Source organism: Desmodus rotundus, chromosome 1 (assembly GCF_022682495.2).
Source record: "Desmodus rotundus isolate HL8 chromosome 1, HLdesRot8A.1, whole genome shotgun sequence".
NCBI classification, from domain to species: domain Eukaryota; kingdom Metazoa; phylum Chordata; class Mammalia; order Chiroptera; family Phyllostomidae; genus Desmodus; species Desmodus rotundus.
In genome coordinates this window covers 6,729,059-6,750,853 of record NC_071387.1, presented here as the reverse complement: position 1 = coordinate 6,750,853, position 21,795 = coordinate 6,729,059, and the positions used below count along the sequence as shown (strand labels likewise).

At 53.8% G+C, this 21,795-nt stretch overlaps 2 protein-coding genes and 1 pseudogene across 14 annotated transcripts in view; 2 read left to right on the top strand and 1 right to left on the bottom strand.

Moving 5' to 3' along the window:
• ANGPTL2 (angiopoietin like 2) overlaps positions 1–7,023 on the bottom strand; it is a 34,477-nt gene extending 27,454 nt beyond the window's left edge. The window contains exon 1 of the mRNA XM_053920606.1: positions 6,512–7,023. The gene's annotated coding sequence lies outside the window, so the exon portion shown is untranslated. The remainder of the gene's footprint in view (positions 1–6,511) is intronic.
• The window catches only part of RALGPS1 (Ral GEF with PH domain and SH3 binding motif 1), a 268,377-nt gene that overhangs the window by 178,192 nt on the left and 68,390 nt on the right, over positions 1–21,795 (top strand). The gene's annotated exons all lie outside the window — the stretch shown is intronic.
• Positions 15,099–20,094, top strand: LOC112306489 (small ribosomal subunit protein uS7-like; annotated as a pseudogene).

Genomic DNA, 21,795 nt, shown 5'->3' with positions numbered 1-21,795 from the left:
GTAGAGGAAACCCAGGTCCAGGAGGGTTAGGTCACTTGCCTAGGGTCACTTGGAGTAAACATCAGGGCTGGGGTTCAGCTGTCAGCTGCAAGGTCCATGCCCTCACATCCACCAGGAGTGTCCCCCCAACCAGCATGTCTGTCTGTTTGGTGGCCAGGGTGCAGATTACTTCCTGGTCACTGTTGACAAAGTGGAAATGGCTTTCAGGCCAGCACAAGGGTGAGCTGTGTTAGATATTAGAAAGAGCTTCTTGATCATCCAAGTGGTGAGACCCTGAAATGGGCATCTGGGATGAGCACCGGCACCCTCACCTTAGAAAACCTGGATCAGGGACTGTGCATCATTGTCCTAGGTGATTCACCGCCAGCCTGGAGGCCAGGGTGGGGACAGCCACATCGCCAACTGCCATCCCTCCCAGCCTGGGCTCCCTGTGAATCATTCCCCACCAACAGACCTTGTGGGCACCCAGGGAGGCTGGAGCCAGTTCCAGACCCTGCCAGCTCAGCTATCATAAGACCTTCAACAAACTGTGTGTCTATCCACCCAGCCTTCCATTGCCCATCCATGTAGCTTCCCCAGCCCTTGTGGGCCAGCCCTGTCACTGGGGGGTGGGAACATAGGCATGAGCCAGAGAAGCAGGTAGGGTAGAATTGGGCAGGTTTCCCTGGAAGAGGGGCTCTGGGGGGTTGACTCTGCCTGATGCCCCGGGCTCTAGTGGTCCTGCCAGTGGGGAGCTGCTGGCTCCAGGGAAGGGCTGAGTTCGTGGAGGGGGCAGGCCATGGACACACTGTGAGATCTCAGGGTGAGTGGGGATGTGGTCAGGCAGTGGGGAGCTGGTTTCCTTCACCAGAGAGACAACGATGCTGCTGTTACTTTTTCATGGCACATTATCTGGGAGCCATTTTGAGATTCCCCCAAAGCCGGCACGCTGAGCCCTCTGTGCCAGGAGCTCCCGCCAGCAGAGCAGAGGCGGGGAGCCTGCAGAAGCCATTTCAGAGCCCGGCTTCTGAGTTGGCTGCTGTATTTCCGGCAGAGCCTGATGTGTGCTGGAGCCCTGGAACTGGGGAGCCTCAGAGGAGGAGAAGCCTGGGGCTGGATGGATGGTGCTGCCCCCTGTGGCTTCCGGGGAAAGCCGGGCCTGGCCTGGAGCTGGTCTTCGGGACCAGGCTGAGTGGCTGGCACCAGGGCCGCCTCAGCCTGTTGGCATGGGCTTACCCTTTGAGCACGGGGACAGCACTTTTCATGTCCACCTCACTGACCCCAGCAGCTCTGTAAGGCAGGGGCTATGCTTGTCCCCAGTTCACAGTTGAGGAAACAGAGGTAACAGGCAAAGTCACTTGCCCAGGGCCACAGATCTACCAAGGGGTGGAGCCGGGTCTGCAACCAGGTTTGTTTACTCCAGTGCCAGGTTTCTTATCCACACAGACCCCACTGGCCTCCCTGCCTTTGGGACAGCACAGCTCCAGGCCTGTATTTCTAAAACTTACATCTGGTCTTGTCAGTGTCCTACTTAAAACACACACACACACACACACACAAACACAGCCTGTGTTGTCATGCCTCCCTGCCTCTGCACGCGCCGTTCCTTCTGCCTCAGCACTTCCTGCATGTCTGCCTGCCATCGTCTTCCTTCCTAAGCTGACCCCACAAGTCCACTTCTGTGTGCAGCCATCCGTCCGGGTGAGGGCCCCGCCCTCTTCCAGCTCCCTGGAGCAGCTGTGGCTCCTTCCATCACAGCACCCAGGACACAGCTTGTTGCATCTGGTCGTCTACCCCCCAGATTGTGAGCTTCTTAAAAGCAAGGTCAGGACGGTACTTGTTCTGACTACACAACAGCCAGGATGGCACCGGGGTCACTAAATAGGAATTCACAGATTTCCTTCATTGGACATACTCCCTGAGCATTTCCCCTGTGGCAGCCACTGCGCTGGGGGCTGGAGGAAGAGCAAGAACAAGGAAGGCCCCTGCCCTCCAGGGCCACTGATGGTGGGTGAGACAGAGAGCAGGCATTTGTACTGCAGAGTGACCAGTGTCCTGGTAGGACAGCTCAGAGGACTGTGGTGGCACCCTAAAAGAGACCTTAGCTGGACAACGGAGAATGAGATGATGCAGCAGCCAGGCTTGAGAGGCTTGTTCACCTGGGTCTGAGGCTGGCTTCACTCACTCACTCACTCACTCATTCACTCACTCATTTCCTCACTGACTCATTCACTCACTCGCTCATTCATTCACTCACTCATTCTTCACTCATTCACTCGCTCATTCACTCACTGACTCATTCACTCATTCATTCACTCATTTACTCACTCATTCACTCACTCACTCATTCACTCACTCATTCATTCACTCATTCATTCATTCACTCACTCATTCACTCACTCACTCATTCATTCACTCAGTCACTTACTCACTCCACAGATACCTTTCTTGCCTGGCCCTGAGTTGGTATTGTTGGTTCAGCAGTAATTAAGAGATACCATCTTTCCTTCGAGAAGGTTGGAGTGGGACCACCTCCAGCAGGAGTTTGGGCATTCCTGGAGCTGGGCGAGTCCTCAGGCATCTCTTAGAGATAAGAACAGAGTTCTGGTCTTTTCTGAGGTGATCTTGGGTCTGCCTTCCTGGGGGGCCTAGGCAGCAGGGAAAGCTGGGACTGTGGGGCTGCTGGGCCCAGATAGGCTGGTTTCACCAGAGAATAGACCAAACACAATAGCTCGATTGTAAGAGGCCTGCCTGTGCCCTTCCCTCCCCACCCCCCACCCCACACTCACATGTGAACACTTCTGTGATCAGAATGTCTTACAGTGATGTACACATGTAACAGGACATTGTAATGTTTTACAGTGTTTGCCATTTTATGATGTTTTACAGCATTACAATGTAATGTTTACAGTGTCCCCCTCCAAAGCTGTTATTAAATTAGTCATATGGCTTACAGTCAAAGTAAGAGAATTAGGATTTTGTCATAGAAACTACCGTCACAATGAGGTTCTGATGTGACCTATCAGCACAAACTCCAAGCCACCAGTGACTGAATAACCCTTCTATTTGAGGTGTTTTATATAAATTTACAGAAAAGAAATGCCATTCAATGAATTGATTCATTCTTGAGATTTCCACAGTGTGCTTGTCCAGGGTGGCAGCAGGGTAGGGTAGAATGAGCCCAGATCTGGGTTTGAATCCCTGCTTCTTGGTCCGCCAATAGAGAGACCTGGGCAGAGGTGCTGCGTGCACCCTCTGAGCCTCGGTTCCCTCCTCTGTAAAGTGGGACTGCACCACCCATCCTGCAGGACCCTCTTGGTGCCACAAGTCTCTACAAGCTTCCTGCTACTGTGTGTCTGTGTGACGACTGGCTTCACCTTCCACCTCCTCCTCCCACTGGGCTGTGGGTACAAGAAACAGAGCCCCTCCCCATCCGCCTGCTGTCCACTGAGACTGCGCCAGGTGAAATGAATTGGGATTAAGAGAGAGGCCAGAGCTGAGTGTACCTGCCGAGGGTGGGGCCACACTCTGTTATGTTCGTTCTAATGTAGCTACCAGGGCTACCTCTTATGGCTTCTAAGGAATTGCTCGGGTGTGGCCCAGTGTGGACCCTGAGGACCTGGGCTCCAATTCAGCAGGCCGTAGAGTCTCCGAGTGCGCATGCAGGCAGCACAAGGAGGCTCCACTCCACAGAGCTGGTGCCAGAGTTCCGTGGTGCTGATGTGGGGGGACAGCAGCGCAGAGCTCCAGGTGCGTGGGTTTCTGAAGTCAGACAGCTGGCTGGGAACCCAGTCCCGTCTCTCTCTGACCACGTTACCACAGGCATGCTGTGTGGCTCTGCTGAGGCTCATCTGTAAGAGGGGTGGCAATAATGCCTGTTCTGTCTCAGAGGTAGGCTTCTGTGACAAGCAAGTGATGCTTCCCAGTCGGTGAGCATGTGGTGTTCAGATGGGGTCGTGCAGCCTTCTATAGAACAGCAACCCAAACAGATGCGGCTGCTGGGGGCCATGGGCAGGGACCCAAGGACCAGGTCAGGAAAGTCAAGACCCCTTGAACAGGGCAGAAGAGTGGGGAAAGGTATGGACTTTGAAGCCAGACTGAGCAGGGACCAAATTCTACATAATCATCAACTGTGTGACCTTGGGCAAGTGACTCACCCTTTCTGAGCCCTAGTTTTCTCATCTACAAAATGGGATGCTAAAACCAAAACCTGCCTCCTGGGGTTCTGGTAAGGATGAAATAAGATGATGCCCGTCCCTTCCTTAGCTCAGCGGGTACCTAATAAACCATCGTGAGTAGAGCAGTGGCTTAGCCCTGCTAGTGAGCTTGCCCTAGTACCACACAGTGCCCCCAGGCCATGTGCTTCACACATTTTAGTCTGACTGGTGGTTAACCCCATTTTTGTTTGCCAGCCCTGTGAAGTCAGTCAGAGCCTTTGCTTGGCCTGGGCTGCCCAGAGAGCAGAGTGAGTTGCCCCGGTTCCAGGCTGGAGCTTCTGCCACCCCAGAGGCCTTGTGTTAAAGAAGCAAATATTTAACACCAGCTTTTCAAAATGTTTCTAGGAGTTCAGGGAGCCCACTGGGACCTCTGGGACCACAGGAGAGAAGCCACTGTCTTGGGCTAAGATGCCCCAGTGTCAGCTGGTGTCAGACCCACCAGGCTTGGCCACCACGTGGCCAGACTTGGTGATGGGGGGGGAGGGTTTGGGGCAGGGGTCTTTGCCTCTCCTTGTGCAGCCCCAGGACAACCTGGCACTGGTCCTCCCATTTGGGGGGCCTCCTGTGGCGCGGAGATAGCTCACTTTCCTCACCCACTGTGGTTCTGGCAGGGAGACCAGCAGGCAGACAAGTAGTGCCCATGTGGGTGTAGGATGCTATACTATAGGGCTGATGTTGGGAACACCAAGTTCCTTTTGTCGCCCGTAATGTGGACTTCTAGGGCCTGGACATGCTGTAGGTCACCCCAGACGTAAAGCCCCTCAGGCCTGGTGGACCTTCTGCCCCCCTAGCGGTGTGTGTCAGGACAGAGAGAGAGTGTGGGTCCCTGCCCTCTTCTCTGTGAGTCTGATTGTTATGGTTCATAACAAGCAGTGACTAACATTTTCTGAGGGTTTGCCACATACCAGGCACTGGCGCTGAGGCCTTCCTGAGCATGACCACATGTGGTCCTCCTAGAAAGCAGTAGAATGGGGTTCAGAGTGCTGGGTTCAAGTTCTGGGGCTGCCACTTACTAATCACGTGGCCTCAGGCACAATCGCTTACCCCCTGTGCCTCACCTCCCTGCCTGTAAAGGGTGATGAATAGCAGTGCATGGGTTCCAGGGTGGTCGTGAGGCTTCTACAGGTTGGTGAGTGCCTGGGTCGGGGTATGTGCAGTGTGTTAGCTGTTACTAAGAGATGGGCACTATTATTATCCCATTTCACAGAGAAGGAAACTGGGGCTGAGAGGGAAGAGCTAGGATTTGAACCCAGCCTGCGAGCACTACCTTCCCGTCCCTCAGTTTGGAAGAGCACATGTGGGGAGCACCGGGCCAGCCTCAAAGTGGCATTCCCCATCCACTTTCCTCGGAGCCCCGATGAAGGGGGGCCTTTGCTAAGTGGCCAGCTGGCCTCTGGGGGCCGTTGTAATCCCACAGCAGAGGAGCAGCTGACCCGTGACACACATATCACAGGGGGAGGAGGGAGGGGTCAGGGAAGAATTTCTGTTTCGAAATGTTATCTAACGCCAAGCGCTTTCAAGGGACTCGGAGTGTGGAGCCTGTGTTGTCCCCCGCCCAGTGCCGGTCCTCCCCTGTCTCCCAGCCCCATCCAGCCTGCTGGAGACTGGAGTACCTGGGCTACCATCCCTGTGTGAGGAGAAACCGGGCGTCCTTGGACATGCAGAGAAAGCCAGGGCAGCACTTTGCCCCGAGTCACAGCGGCACAGGTCTCTGGCTGGCAGGTCCCTCCCAGGACTGCAGCCCCTCGCCATTCTCCTGCCTGGCTGAGGGGGTGGGCACCGGCTGCTCGGCTCCAGGGAACTTTCTGAACAAGGGCTCCCGGCTCCCACAGGACAGACTTTGCTTTTGCCTGGGTGTCCTCCCTAGCCAGGGTGTAGAGGAACCCTAAACTTAAAAACACCTTCCCGGATGTTCAGCTGCCTCTGGCGTCTGCAACGCCCCAGCCTGCCGGCCCCTTGGGCACACCCGGACACAGAGCGCTCACTCGCGCACAGCCCCCAGCCCTGGCCGGCCCAGGAGCCGCTGCTGGCCCCCAAAGGCTCTTTGTCTGTGGAGGAGAGTGGCCGCCTGACGAAGCCTCGGAACCCCGGCCCCTGATCTCACACACAGAGCACCACCCTCTGCCCCAGCATCCACTGGTCCTGCCCCGGCACACGCCGTGTTTGGCTCCCAGTGAAAGCAGGAGTGACTCCCGCTGGGATCCAGCTACACACATATCCCAGCTGGAGGGGCCAGGGGTCTTGAGCACCCAGACAAGGGGCCAGCTGCTGCCTCTCGCCTACTGTCCCTCGGTGCCACCAAGCTAGCTCCTTACCTCTTCCCTCCGGCTTGGCTCCTGGGGCAGCTCCTCACATGCTTCCCTTTGGCCGTCAGAGAGGCAGCCTGTCCATGGCCTCCAGGAGGGGTCCTCGAGTCACAGGCTTGCCCAGCCACACAGCAGCCCTGCCTCACTGGCCTCTGCCGGCTCTGCTCCTCCTGCCCAGTGGAGCTCTGTCGGGCTGGGGCGGGGGCTGGCCGGGGTTCCCGCGGGGCTGCTCACAACCTGCCTCCTCTTGGGGTGGGAGCCGGCGGCTGCCTTAGGGCCATGCTCTGCAGGTCTGGACTCCAGCAACACAGCTCAGGGCTCAGTCCGTCCACACCTCAGGCTGTCTGCTGCAGCCTCATTTGAACTCCCAACTCCTTTGTGGAGCCTTTACATGCCGCCCGCCGGAGGAAACTGTGAGCACAGCCTGACCCTGGTTGGCTGCAGGCACTTCTCTCCACCCACCAATGCAAGAGGATCCCCCAGGCCCCAGAAAGGCTCTGGGCCTCCCCTCAGCCCCAGACAGAGGCGGGCCGCCCGGTGATGTCACACTAGCTCCAGCCCCAGCTGGCCTGGCCCCTCCCGCCCCAGCCCACTTTGGCGGCTTCGGAGGCTTTGGCGGCCCCCTCCTTCCTTGGCAGGAGCCTCCTGGCCAGCTCTGCTCCCTGGCCCGCCCGCTCTCCAAAGCCCAGGCAGCTCCTGGTTCGCTCTGAAAGGCAAGCAGCTTCCCCTCTGACTCAGGTAAGGGGTTGAGGTCTACTCCAGCTGTGCAGGCAACCTCGTGCAAGCTGCAGGGAGCAGGGTCCTCCCCCAGCACTGCCCTATAGAGCCAGGTGGGCCGGCAGGGCAGCCCCCTGCAGATGGCCTTCCTGTGGCCTCCCTCCCACCTGTAAACCCTGGGGAAGGGAGCCCAAGGCTGCCCGCACAGAAGCCAGTAGCATCTGTGCTGTGAAAGAGTGGGAGGCAGGAGCCCAGGGCAGTGGAAATACCACAGCTGGGGGAGAGGGCAACACCAGAGAACACTGTCACTTCCCCCCTGCGTGGCCTTGATTAAGTCACTGATGCAGTCACCTCTCTGGGCATCCCATTCATGCCTCAGCGGATGAGTGAATACTAGCAGTCTGCCTGCGAGGACTCTCCTGTGAGGTCGCTTGGGAAAGGGCCTGGCACAGGGCAAGGATGCCTCCGTGGGCTGAACTTGGTCGGACTCAGGGTTCTGTGGACCAGGGGTTGCCCTGACCCCAGCCCCCATCCGGTTCTGCAAGAAGAAATAGTGGGTGACTGTCAGAGTCCTCAGCACAGTCTGTCATCCAGGGGGAGCTCGTGAATGCTGGCAGAGTCAGAGCAAGAGAGGAGGAGCTGGCACTGGACCCCAGAGTGAGCAGTCCCGCAGCAGGCAGGAGGGCGGGCACTGGGGAGGGAGCCGCAGGCACAGGTGTCTCCCTCTGCCTGGGCCACAGCCACGGAAACAGTGTGGTGACTTTTCTTCCCTTAAAAAAAAAAAAAAAAAGATGACGGTGATGGTGGTGGTGATGCATATGTTTGGGTACAGACTGAGAGAAACTTTGAAGGGGTGCTCCCACCCCTCAGCACGGGGTATCATGTCCTAGGTCCCTGGGCAGATGGGTCCATCCTGGCCCTCCCTGCCTAAGGGCTGCCACTTCTGTCTTTGCGGGGAGCAAAGTTTTCTGCTTGCATCAGCTTCTGTCAGTGCGCTCAGACCTTCTTCTTTTTCCATTTGTCAGTCCCACCCCTCTTCAGAAGATGTGTGTTTGCCGAAAGACCCCAGTATGTTATAGGCCACATTAGCCAGACAGTTGGATTGGACAGAAACCCTCCCTACATCTGCCGTGGGGGTGAAGATGCCCAGCCAGTCTGTGGCGGGACCCGGTGGGGCTGTGGCTGAGCCATTGGTGGTGGAGCCATGGCAGGCTGGGGGCTCAAGGTGGGCAGAAGCACAGGGGATGGGGCTGAGTTCTTTTTGATCCGCACCCTGACGGCTCAGAGGCTAGCATGTGTCCTTTCTTTCCTCTTTCTTCCTCCTGTCTCTTCTCCAGCATGTGTGGAACCTGCTGTGGGCCAACACCAGCAAGGCAAAGTCCCTGTCCTTATAGAGCTCATAGTCAGGAGGGGAGACAGGTGACAGACTGGGGTACGTGAGAAGTTCTGGGCGCGAAGGGAGCCTCTGAGCCGGAGGCCTGAGTAAGCCTGGGCAGGGCAGTCACAGCGAGGTCCCTGATGAAGCGGTGCTTCAGGGAGAGCTTGGCTTGGTGAGAGTTAGCAGGTGGTGAGGTTGGAGTGAGGATGGTGGTCTGGACAGAGACGATAGTGTGTAAAGACCATGTGGTGGATTGCTTTTTCAGAGAGATGGCCCCAACAATATTTCCTGGTCCACAGTGAGACCTTGACACCCCTCCCCTTGAATCTGGGTAGGTGGGTGACTTGCTTATAACCAGCAGAATGCAGTGGGGTGGCATTACCAGAGCGCCAAGGCTGGGTGAGCACAGGCAGCACGGCTTCTGCCTTGTGCTCCGGGACGCTGTCTTTCAGAACCTCTGAGCCAGGCCAGAGCCTGAGAAGTCCGGCTACCCAGGAGCTGCCACGCAGAGGCCGTCTGACACACAGGTCCCAGCTGACAGCCAGCATCAACCCCAGACATGTGAGGAAAGATGCTTCTCGATGGTTCCAGCCTCTAGCCATCAAGTTACCCCAGGCTAGAGAGTCTTCCTGCCGAGGCCTCAGACACTGGGAGCAAAGATAAGCCATTCCACTGTTCCATGTCTTAATTCTTCATCACAGAACCCACCAGGATAAGGAAGTGGTGGGTTTAGGCCTCTGAGTTAGGGTGGTAGTTTGTTACACAGCTTTAGTAACCAGAGCAGACCCGGAGGCAGGAGCAGGTGCAGGGAGTTCTCTCGAGGAGTGGAGGAGTGCATTTGGCTGAGGAGAGAAGGGGAGCAGGGCAGAACATGAGGCCTTGTGAGAGATGGGGCTTTATCCCAAGGATGGGCAGAAGCCACTGAAAGGTTTTAAGCATGGCAGTGTTCTGACTTGCTTTTACTTTCAAAGCCCCCATTAACTGCTGAGTGCAGCCCAGATTGATGGGAGCTTGAGACGCGTCATCCAGAGCTCATGGGAGATGGTTGCAGCCATCCTTGTAGGAGAGACAGTTGGAGTCACAAGGTCAGAGGCAGGGGGGTTCTTTGGACTTTCCCTCCCTCTGGAACAGGTACAGCCCAAGACCCTTGCAAACAAATTTGCTTTCACAATTCAAAGTTCCTAGGACCTCATCAAGAGAGGGAGGAGCACAGGTGGCCCTGCTCTGCCCATCTTTGCATGACCCCTGCCCTTTTGGTGGCCTTGGACATTTGAGCATGCTGCTGGGGAGCCTGAGCCATAGAATCAAGTTCTAGTTCTACCACTCAGTAGCACTGAGCCTCGCTTTGCTCACTTGAAAGATGGAGATGATACAAGGACTTACCTCATAGAGCTGTTTTGAAAATTAAGTAAGATGTGACACATTAAGCGTGACACGCAATGGCTGGTGCCTAGTAAGTGCGCAGTAAGTGCTGGCTATGTGATGTGTTTCACCTCCTGGGCAGTGAGTCCCCGAGCACCGGGGCACGCGCGGGCATGGCCACAGGGAGCGCCCGTTGCACTGGAGCGAACCCCTGAATGGCTGGCTGGCGGAGGGTGAAGAGACCTCACAGACCTTCACTTGCCTGGGCAGTTTTCTGACTCTTTCAGACTTTGTTTCCTCATTTTAAAAAATGAGTGCCAGTACTGCTCCGGGTCGGTGCGAGGATTAAGCTAACGCGCCTGGCGCACTCAGCACGGTGCCTGGCATCCAGCGTTGGGCAGCTGCTCGGGGTGGGTGTGCCGCCCCTGCTCTCCCCGTTCGCAGCCTGTGCCCCACGCTCGCCCAGAGCATCTCCATCAAGTTTCTACCTTGACTGCTCCCAGATCTCGGAATCCCCCCGACCTTCTATGGGAGCACTGTTCCCACATTTCCACCAGCCGGTTGGACCAAATCGTCGAGTGACTGAAATATTTAAGGAGGAGAGAATTTTCATTTTTCTTATTAGAGCTTTGATCAGGATGAAAAATGTCTGATGTTTACATGCTGGCAATGGCATACAAAGAGTCCTAATGGTGTCTGACAGTGTGTGTAAGTGATTTCCTGCATTCTCACATCTTACCCCTCCCTGACAGTTGCTGCTGCTGTTGTTGGGAATGCTGGGGTGTTGAGAACTTACTGTGTATGTGGCGGGCGGAGGGGGGGCAGTGCATGGGTGCTGTGCGTTGTTGTAAGGGAGTGCTTGGGAGGGGAAGAACAGCATTTCAAGCTTCACATGTCCCAAATTAACTTCTCTTTCCTTCTAGAACTTTTTAAATGCCTTTCCATTGCCTTCTGGCCTTCGGTGTTTCCGACCAGAGTCAGTTCTCGTCCTTATGGTTGTTTCTGTGTACATGGTAGGTCTTTTCCCCTCTGGCTTCTTTTAAGATATCTCTATGTCTTTGATTTTTGGTACTTTGACTGTGGTCTGAGTAGATGTGGTTTCTTGGTATTTATTCTATGGCGGCTTCCCTGAGCTTCTTAGATCAATGGGTTGATGTTTTTTACTGAATTTGGTAATGTAAGGGGACTTTTTTGCTCATTATTCCTTCAGATATTTTTTCTGCCCAATTCTCTCTTCCCCACCCCTTCTGGAATCCCATTTACACACTAGGTGTTGTCCCAGTGGTCTCTGTATTTATTTATTTTTATCTTCACTCTGTTCTTCTGTTTTGACCATTTCTATGACCTATCTTCAAGTTTGCTGATCTTTTCTTCTACAGTATCTAATCTGCTATTAATTGCATCCAAAATATGTTTTATGCCAGGTACTTCATTTTTCATTCCTAGAATTTACCTAGGTTTACTTTTATAGGTCCATTTCTCTTCTGAGATTCTCTATCCATTTATTAATTCTATCCTTCACTTCCCGAAAATCCTGTGTATATTTATCATAGCCATTTTAAAATCCTCGTTTACTAATTCCTACATCTGGTTCATCGGTGGGCCCGATTTTATTGAGTGTTATTTCTCTTAATAGTGTGTCACACTTTGCTGCTTTTTTACATCTATATATTTTTAATTGTATACTGGGCATTTTGGATGATACATTAAAAAGACTGTGTATTTTATTGTCTTCCTCTAAAGAATGCTATGTTTTATTCTAGCTGGCAGTCAAATTACTGTCATATCCACTTGAGATTGTGGAGGCTTGGTTTTCAGGTTTCATTCAGGTAGGTTTATTTTGGTTCCGCCCATAGCCCTACAGTATAACCCTTAGTATTGGGCTTATTTGTAAGGCATGGTTTTTCTAGAATTAAATCAAAAGCCTTAAGTGTTTGCTCAGCCCCTTTAGGTTAGCTGAACTCCCAATTCTATATTCCAGGCAACTGTTGAGCTCTCTGCCTCCCTGCTACTGCTTTCTTTGGGGGACTTTGGGGCTCCGTGGAGTCTCTGTCTATGCATGTACGACTTAGGGGTTAACTAAAGATGGGGGGGAGGAATTTGTACAGCAATTTTAGAACTTTCCCTCTGTCATCCTTTCCTATGTGGCATTTTCCTCTTCATTGTTTATCCTCAACGTCTAACCTCTTTCCCTTCTTCCCAGCCAACAACATTGCTGAGCCCTGTTTAGTTCTGTTCTCCCATGTGTTACCGTAAACTGGGAAGTGCTGGCGGCATGCTTCCCACCTTCCAAGGATCATGTTTCCTCCAGTTTCTGTTGCTTTGGGTCGTTTTCAAGAGCTTTATGTAGTTTGTGTCTGTTGTCCAAATTTTACCAATGTTGTTGACCAGAGAGTTTCTTCAGTACAATTGCTCCTGAATTTCAGGGACAGGGACTCCCCACATCCCAGCTGAATGGGTCTCCTCACCCAGGCCTCCTGCACTCACTGCTGTCGTTGCCCCACTGGACACCCAGCCAGCTCGTTGGTGTCTCTTTCCTCCCTGCTCTTGCTCATATCTGCTTGGAAATATCAGTCCTAATAATTCATAGATTGGTTCTGATCAGTGTACCCACCTGGGGACCAGAGGATGGCAAGATGTTGTCCCCACCAGCCTTGTTAGAGCACCTTGTATAGCTGCCTGTGATTATTAGACATCAAGCTCAACATTCTTTAGGTGTCTTTTTTTTTCTCCTCTCAAAACCTATGAGGGAAGTATTATCATTCTGTTCTATTAACAAGAATACAGAGCCCTAGCAAAGTGAAGTCCCTTGCACCAGGCCACACAGGTAGCAAGTAATGGCACTGGGAGGAAGGCCTACCTCAAAGCTAGCAGGAACACAGTTGTTCTGAAAGCAGATCACCTTTTTTCGATTCTAATACGTTTTCTTATTTTAAGATCTCCAAAATTGGATTACATCTTAAAGTTAATAGCATGTCAGGGTTTAATTGGAAGCACTTTCTGTTTTTTATTAGAATATGATGCACTCATCAGTTGATGACTTCTCAGATTCGAGGAAGTTTGGCAGTTTTAGTGACCGAGGTTCCAGCAAAGTTGACCCACAGTCAAGGGCCAAAAAGGCAAGGCCCCTCTGCTCCTGGTCTGCTGGTCTTGGAAAGGCCTCGGGGAGAGTCCGAGCATCAGGGAGCTGGCAGGATTGCCCAAACCCCCCATCCATCCAGATTTAACGAAACAGCTGCCTGTAAGCTGAGAGTGAGCCCGCTGGTCTTCTCCTCCCCTGGAGGTATTATGGTCAGATCCTGTGACTTGCTTCCCTGTGCCTGGCAGGGGAACCACGTGTTCCCTGGTCCTGGTGAGAAGTTAGGAGACCTGCCTTTATTGGGGTCGGGTGGGGGAGTGCTAAGACAGAGCTACTGGTTATCCTGCTCTGCCCAGCGTCACAGAGGATGCCCAGGCTGCACGGAAAGCCCTTTGAAGACAGTGTCTGTTACATGCTTGCCAAACAAATGTCAGCACGGGGCGCACGCTCAGTTACAAAGCAGCTTTGAGAGTCTGTTTTTAGCTCGTGTATGATCGACTTCATTCCTGACTTCTCAAGCCCCTGCCTGGGGACAGAGTCCGGGCAGCAGCTCCCCTCAAGCCTGGGTACCACTGCATAGTCAGACACATTTGCTGTTCGGTCAGCAAACATTTATCAAGCCCATCTGAACACCAGAGCCTGGGCTCCAGGTCAGCTCACTCATAACCAGTTTGCTGGGACTTTCAGCTGCCTGGTTTTCATTTTGTCATCGTAACGGTATTTGAAGGAATGCTCATGTGTCTGTCCCTGCTCTCATGCTGCAGCGGGTGCTGGGGCCGGTCCCTAGGCGGGGAGGCAGAGCAACAGAGAGAGGAGAGGTTCAATTTTCTTTGTATCCTCATAATAAAAATTTCACTGGAAATTTTCAAAGCTGTTTTAAATCATCCTCATCTTATATAAATTCTTTAAAAATTGTGGCTTCTGGAACACTGTGTCAGACAAGACCTCTGTCCCAAATGGGAGATGAGGGACAGAAGTCAGTTTTATGGTCAGTGCAGGAGGGTCGCAGAGGCAGCAAGCAGTTGGTGACCTTGCTTATCTTTCCCGGGGCCCAAGGAGGCGGCTGCGCAGATAAGTGAGGACTTCTGGCAAGGCACTGATGGAGCGAACTTCCCAGGCACAAGGCCAGGGTGAAATCACCAGGCAGAGACGCTTCCAACACCTCGAAATCCACCCTGGGGGGGAGTGGGGGGGACCCTCCCCAACCCCTTCAACGTGGAGCCCAGACCGTCCTGGTTTCTATGTGTGCAGAGCATTTGGTAAACAGAATGCTTGAGCCCTGACTTGCTGGAAGGGGCAAATCCCAGCTGACGCCCCAGACGCTCAGCCTATTTTGGGCCTGGTCTGTTCATCCCCCACCCTCTACCCCCCTGCTGAGGTCTGTGGTCTGAGTGTTCATCTGTCTCCGCCCTCCCTCCCCCAGCACACACCACAGGGGTCGGAGAGTCGCCCGCCGCCGCTATAGGAGCATAGGAGCCGGTTTCACGTTCCTTTCCTGCTAGAGCCTTGGCCCAGCCAGGCCTCCCACCCCCTGCCCCAGCTGATGCCTGGTATCCACTTAGGAAATGCTCTTGTCCCCGCTCCCCCCGTGAATGCTGTGATTCAGCATACACAGAGAGGAGCTTCACTTAAGAAAGAAAGTATTCACAACCGCCATCCAGCTCCGGCAGGCGCCGGGAGACAGCTGCCGGCTCCTGCCTGGCCAGGACGGGAGGGCTGCCCACCCTCCATATACAAAGGGGTCTCTCCTCCTCATTTCTTTTTAAGACCCACAGTCTGTCTTGGTTGCTGGACCAAATGCAGCTTAAATCTGTGTTCAGAACACCTCATTAATAAGGAGCAAATTAATAGTCTCCTGGAATTAAGAGAACACCACTCATTCAACAAAACATGTGTTTCAGGCCTGCACGTGCCTGGCACCGTGCTTGGCTCCTCTGCCAGAGCTGAGCAGCCTCGAGGACACCAAGTTGGTGGCCCGCGATCCTTCTCTACCCAAGGCCCTGTTTGTGCCTCTTCTTAGCTCTCCTGTTTGAAAGCACTTAGAAATGATAATAGCCACCATGTCTGCCGTGAGGTTTGTGGTTGCCGTGTTCCAGGTACAATGCGAAGCTCCTTATTGCCGCAGAGCCCACAGCTTACTCTGTGGGTGCGACGGTTCTAACCTCCCCTGTGCAGTAAGGAAACGGAGCCGCAGAACGGTCGGCAGTCTTGTCCAGGGTCACTCAGAGTGAGGTCTGGCCCCAGAGCCAGCTCAGCTCTTTGTTTCCTTATTGTTGAAATGCTGCATGTATTAAGTAAAAGTAAATGCCTTACCCCCTCATTGTTAACAAACCAGAGCTTCTGAACAGCTGAGAGTAACTATATAGTATATACATGATTTTCCTGCCCCCACCCCCAGTGCTCAGCTCCTCCCCGCACCCACTCATGTAAATCCAGTGTGGGCGCTGTGAGGAAGAGGTGGGTCCTGGACTCAAAACAAGTGTAGTTTTGAGATGAGACAGCTGCTTCTCCCCAAGGCCAAATGAGGAGGCTCTGGGAGAGTCCTTTTCAGAGACTGGGCATGTGATGAACTACAGAACCCTCAGACCCTCCGTGGAGCACGGGAGAGCCCTCGGGAGCTGAGGGTAGGGGGCCACGTGCTTTTCAGCCCCCTCTCCCTCTCTGGGGAAGAAGAAGAAGGGGGTGAGTGACATTAGATTCTGAAGTTTGGGTCCCATTGAGCATAGAAACTGGTGTAGAGGTCTCTGGAGGTGGGACTCTGTGGAGTCTGGAAGAGGTGGGTCCCACCCTCCCATTCCAGTTCTCAGTGGCCCTCACAGAGTGTCAGAGCTACCCCAGGGTCTCCATGTGAAGAATACAGAGGCTGGCAGCGGGGCAGGAGCCGTGGCCGCCCAGGTGGTATGCCAGCATAGAGAAGGGGTTGGGACATGTGCCCCTTGTGGCAGAGAAGGGCTGGCTGGGTGCTCCTCAGTGATGGAATGGCCAGGGCACAGCTGAATCGGTCCCTAGGAAGCCCGGATCACCAGCAGTGTGGAGACCACCCGAGTCTGAGGGGACCAGACCAGACCAGGTCCCTCCCACCACAGACAGGTGACTCCTGTGTGAGCAGGTCTCAGCTCTCGCAGAGAGAGGGGCCTGGGGAGGTCTGCTACAGTCTGAAAGAGGTTAGGGGAGGCCGTTCAGGCAGACAAAGGAGAGGACTTGATAAAGAGCAGAACACTCTCCATCCCACCTCCCCCGATCCCCCAGGGATCAGAGAGAGTGGGAAGGGAGAACAGAGATGCACTTCAAGTTGGGTTTGAATCAGGTCTTCAAATGAACAGAACCAAGTCTTAAATCTTGAAATGTGACTATGCTAATCATGGGAAGTGACTGCAGAGTTACAGAATCTGGTCCAGATTCCATCGAGGGACCAGCTGTCCAAAATTGGGAAGCAGAGTCAGCGCAGCGCGGGTGGGGAGTGGGTGTTGGAGAGAATAAAGCATTTCACATTTGTGCTCCCAGTGGACGCAAACTCCCCAATAAAGTTGTGATGACCTCAGCCATCTGATGACCCCAGATGCCCAGGAGGACCAGGGCTGCCCAAGGAGCCTCCACTCTGTGGGAGAGGCGTGACAGAAACATCCTGCTGAGCTGAAGCCCCGCCAGCACTGCCTGCCTGCCTGACAGGGATTCGGTGACATGGGAGAAAGACAAGAAAGCAGGAGAAATGCTGACCTTTGTCCCAGCCCTAGAAGTATGCGAACACGTGGGCTCTCACTCCCCTCACCTACCTCATCTCTGTAGGAAGGTGTGCTCATCCCTTTCTTGTGCGAGGAGGCACAGGGTATCTACCTATGCCTCTATCTCGGCCGGAGGTCCTCATCCCTTTCTTATGGGTGAGGTGCCTTCATCATCCTCATGGCCGAGGGTTGGGGATTGGGTTGCTTTCCTCCACACCCAGGCTCTTTCTTGCAGCTTGCCAGGTGAGGTCAGTGGATGTCAACGCAACCACTGGCCTTTTTACCTGGCAGACCTCACTGTGCCACTCTCTCCGGGAGGAGCGAGATCTGGTCATGCAGGAGTCCCCTGTCTGTGGTGGGAGGGACCTGCTTTGGTCTAGTCCCCTCTGACACAGGTGGCCGTGGTGAGCAGGTGGCCTCCACGCTCTGTCCTTCTTGCCACGCTCCTGCAGGAAGGGAAGGGAGTAGGGACTTTCGCATTGAAACCTATAGACTCCACGGTAGAGAGAAAACAGGTGGTCACAGGAATGACCCTGGATTTTTCTCTCAGTCTTGGAAGATGGTTTGTCTTAGCGTGGGCTGCTGTAACAAAATACAGACAGTCCCAACGTACGGTGATTGACAGGACTTTTCAACTTGACGACTATACTTGGTTAGTACTATTCCAAGTATAGTTTAGTACTATTCCAAGTACTAAACTATACTTGGAATTTTGATGCTGATCTTTTCCCAGCAGGCAGGAGGCAGCACGATACTCCCTCGTGCTGCTGGGCGGTGCCGTAGCTCTCAGAGGCACACGTGGCCACGCGGGCAAACAACCAACACTCCGCAGCGTGGTATCTATTGCATTTTCGACTTACATTTTCAACCTACGATGGGCTTATGGGGAGATGCTCACAAGTTGAGGAGCATCTGTACCATAAACTGAGTACCTTAAAAACAACAAATATTTATTTCTCAAAGTTTTAGGAAGCTGGAAAGTCCAAGATCAAGGCATTGGTAGATTCAGTGTCTGGTGAGGGTCCACTTCCTGGTTCATAGACACCTGTCTTCCCGGTGTACCTGGAGTCTCTTTTGAAAGGGTGCTAATCCCATTCATGAGGCTCCACCCCCATGACCTAATGACCCCCTATAGGCCTTGCCTTCTGATACTGTCACCTTGGGGTAGGGTTTCAATGTACAAACCTTAGGGGGACCCAAACATTCAGTCACAACAGGGTTGTGTTTTCAACTGTCCTGTGATGAGTAGTAACTGAGTTTGACAAAAAGCTTACATCACACCTGGGTAACTGAGATAACTTCCTGTTTGACAAGGTTACCTGCTGGGATGGCTGTTCTCTGTTGCTCAGCATTCACCTCCCACCTAGCCGTCACCCCTGCCCCGCCATCCTTGGGGCTGCCTGGATTTTGCGCTGTAGCCCCTGGTCTTGTGAGCCATTCTAGGACCCTTCCCCCTTCTGAAGCTAGTTTCAGGTGAGTTCCTGTCATTTGCAACCAAAAGGGTTCTGACTTACACATTTTCCCCCTTTCTTTTGGTAAAGAAGTATTTACCAAGCTGGCACTGGGAACTGGCTGTGAGCAGAGCAGATGGGGTCCCTGACCCTGGGGCATGTGTTGAATAACCAACAAATAAGAGGTTAAGGAGTCTGGCAGATGTGGCTTTGAACCCCACTCTATCACTTGCTGGCCAGATGACTGTGGACAAGTTTAATTTATCTGAGCCCAGGTCCCTTATCTGTAAATGGGGCTTCCCTAAGACCTTAGGGACTAGCGATGTGGAGCTGGCAGATAGCCCTGGGAGAATGGAAGACACTACTGTCATTAGGACTAGACTCCTTTAATTACAGATTGATTATTACAGAGGAAGAGCCCGAGGCAGGCGGCCGGGAGCCAGACCTGCAGAGTGGGTACGTCTGCGAAATGGGTGTGATAACGGGTGCTCCTTCGGAGACTGTGTGAAGACTCCATGGAGCTCACCGATGATCAAGCCCAGTACCTGACATCCACTGGTAGCATCAGCATGCTAGGGTCATGGTTACTGGGGAATAGGAACGCTTTCACTGACCAGAAGTTTTAGCTCAGACTTAACCTGAATTCTTCACATTCTTGTTCTGGTCCTGGCAGAGATAAGGATCCCAAGTTAGGGTCCCACAGGATCCCACAGGATTGCTCTGTCTCTCCCTGTCATCTGCACCCATGGCTTGGCCCCTGCATCTCAGCTCTCTGTCCTTACAGGGAATGGAAGATGACCCTTCTGTGAGAGACATGCCCAGACCTCAGGGCAGGGGTGCCTTGTCTGGGCTTGCCCTGCCTCAGAGGAAGCTTTGGCTGGAAGTTGGGTCACGCTGTCCTGTGCTGACATGCAATAGGCCTGGCAAGGCAAGATTCGACCAGCCACCCTGTGCCCCTGTCCCCAAGAGGTTGCTGGTGTGGCCTGTGGCTGGGAAAAATTTCCAGACCTGCCATTCCTGGGTCAGTCTGACCATAGGGAGGCCCCAGGAAGTTGTGACTGCCAGGGCCATGGGAGACTTGCCTGACCACATCACCCAGTCCTCTCCTCAGGCAAACTGCACCCTGTTCAGTGGCTGCATAAATGGTCCTGAGCCCACCCCCCTGTGCCTGGCTGTGCTGGCCACAGATGCCTCAGTGGGCATGACCAGTAATAGAGACCTGTGAGCTCTTTCTGTCTGCGCTGGGGTGGGGGGGGGGGGGGCGCTGGGGGGGCACGTGGTGCATGCACTCCCCAGCTGCACTCTCAGGGTGTCCAAGGGGAAGGTGGCTGCATCTGTAGTAGCAAAGACCCCGACATCAAGCTCTTGTGGACGTGGAGCACTGATGATGGACAGATCAATGTCATTTCCTCGCAGGAACACATTGTAAAGAGGAAATATGCCAAGTACCCACCCTACAGTGTAGGGCATTCTGTAGCCAAGCACTTCCGCATGGCGCCATGCCCATTGTGGAGCACCTCACCAACTCGGTGGTGGAGCACGGCCTTAACAATGGCGAGAAACTCATGACCACACGCAGCGTCAGGCGTGCCTTCAAGATTATCCATCTGCTCACTGGCAGGGGCCCCCCTGCAGGTCCCGGTGCCATCACCAACAGTGGCTCCCGGGAGGACTCGACTCGCACTGGGTGAGCCAGAACCGTGAGGCAACAAGCTGTGGACGTGTCCCTTCTGTGCCGTGTGAGTCAGGCCATCTGAATGCTATGCACAGGTGCCCGTGAGGCTGCCTTCTGGACCGTAGAGACCATCACCGAGGGCCTGGCAGAGCTCAGCGTGGCCAAGGGCTCCTCCAGCTCCTGTGCTGTCAAGAAGGACGAGCCCTGACTGGTCGGGCATCATCGCACAAAGTGAAAAGTCCGCATTCGATTTCCAGTTTGGGCACGTGCCTAGGTTGCAGGTTCGGTGCCTGGTTGGAGTGTGTGTGAGGGACAACCAATGGATATGTTCTCACATCAGTGTCTCTCTCCCTCTCCTTCTCCCTCCCCTCCTCTCTCTCTAAAAATAAATAAAATCTTTAAAGAAGAAGAGGAAGGAGGAGGAAGAGGAGGAGGAGGAGAAAGACAAGCTGGAGCATGGGGCCAAGTTCAACCACTGATTGCCTGCCAGTGGCCCCAATAAATCTGCTTGCCCTTTGGGACAGCACCACCAAAAAGACAGTGGGGACTTGTGGGGAGATGGGTGCCTAATAGCCAGAGGTGTGACCCACTGGGAGGCTAGAGCTCAGAGCACCTGCCCTGCCTGGGCCACATGCAGCGGGTGGGTTGGCACAGCGAGGGCAAAGGGTAGAAGCAGAGGCTGCCTCAGCAGGGACCAGGGTGAGGAGGACCCAGGCTCTGGGGTTAGCCACCACTCCCCAGGGTGCCACCTAACCTCCCTGTGCGTTGTCACACGAGTGTAGAACAACTGCTGAGAGGATCTGGTGGGATAATACCATGTTTCCTCAAACTTAGACCTTTGGGGCCATCTCTGCTATTTGTACCATCCTTCTTACTTTCTCTCTTAAATCTATTTTCTTCATATCTGTGATGTGGGGGGTTTTATATGCTATAGGTTTTCTAATACACGCTGAAAGAGGTACAAGCGTCCATCCCTGGACCACCCAGGAGCCACTCAGTGAAGTGTGTCCATACTTTGAAGAAAACAAATGACAGACGTTGTTTGAACCTGACACATGGTGAGCTCCCAACACTGTCAGCGTTTATGGTCCTATGATTACTATTATTGTTGCCATTATCACAGCTTTGAGCATGTAGGAGGAAAGGAACAGGCAGCTTCAGCTCTCTTGTCACTGCCAGCCCCTCTTCTCCACCCCAGGGGTCTGACCTTTCCTTTTCCTGCTTTTCTTCCCACCTTTAGAGTTGACTCTGGGGTGCCGCAGAAGTTGCATGCCCAACTGGCAGAGTCGGATGTGTGGGCTGCGGCTGTTCACTCCCAGACCCTGGAACCTTCTGGGCACCTGTGCAAAGCAAGAGCTCTGATTATGTGTGGTCAGGAAGGGTCTGCGGCAGCCCCTGCCCACTTCCAGGGTCTTTCAAAGAAGGCACCTGGGGTGTCTAGCCTCAGTACCGAACTTGGGTTAGGACCCTTTCCACTTTCACAGAAGAATGAGACCCTTGGGGCTCCCGCCAACAGAGCAGTCCACCAGAGCCACGCGGCAGCATGCTGTGTGCCGGCCTGTGTAGACGGATGTGTTTGTGTGAAGGGTACACTTTGATCTGAGAGTGTGCATTTCACACTCGTGGGATTCCAGGTGGTTATTTTTCTCATTATACTTTTATCTATTTTCCAGGGTGAATGTAAATTCCCTTTTTAATCAGAAAAGACATGTTCTTTTAAATACCAAGAAAATGAGGTAGTGTAGGTAGGGAGACAGCAGAGATCCCCCAGATAAACATGGGGTTGGCCAGGGGTCCCCGCTGGAGGAGATGGGGTGAGGGTGGCTCTGAGGGAAAGGCGGGTGGGGAGAGCCGAGGGGCAGAGCAGGGTGCTGCAGGGAGGGCCAGCTGAGGGTGGGGGTGATGTGCA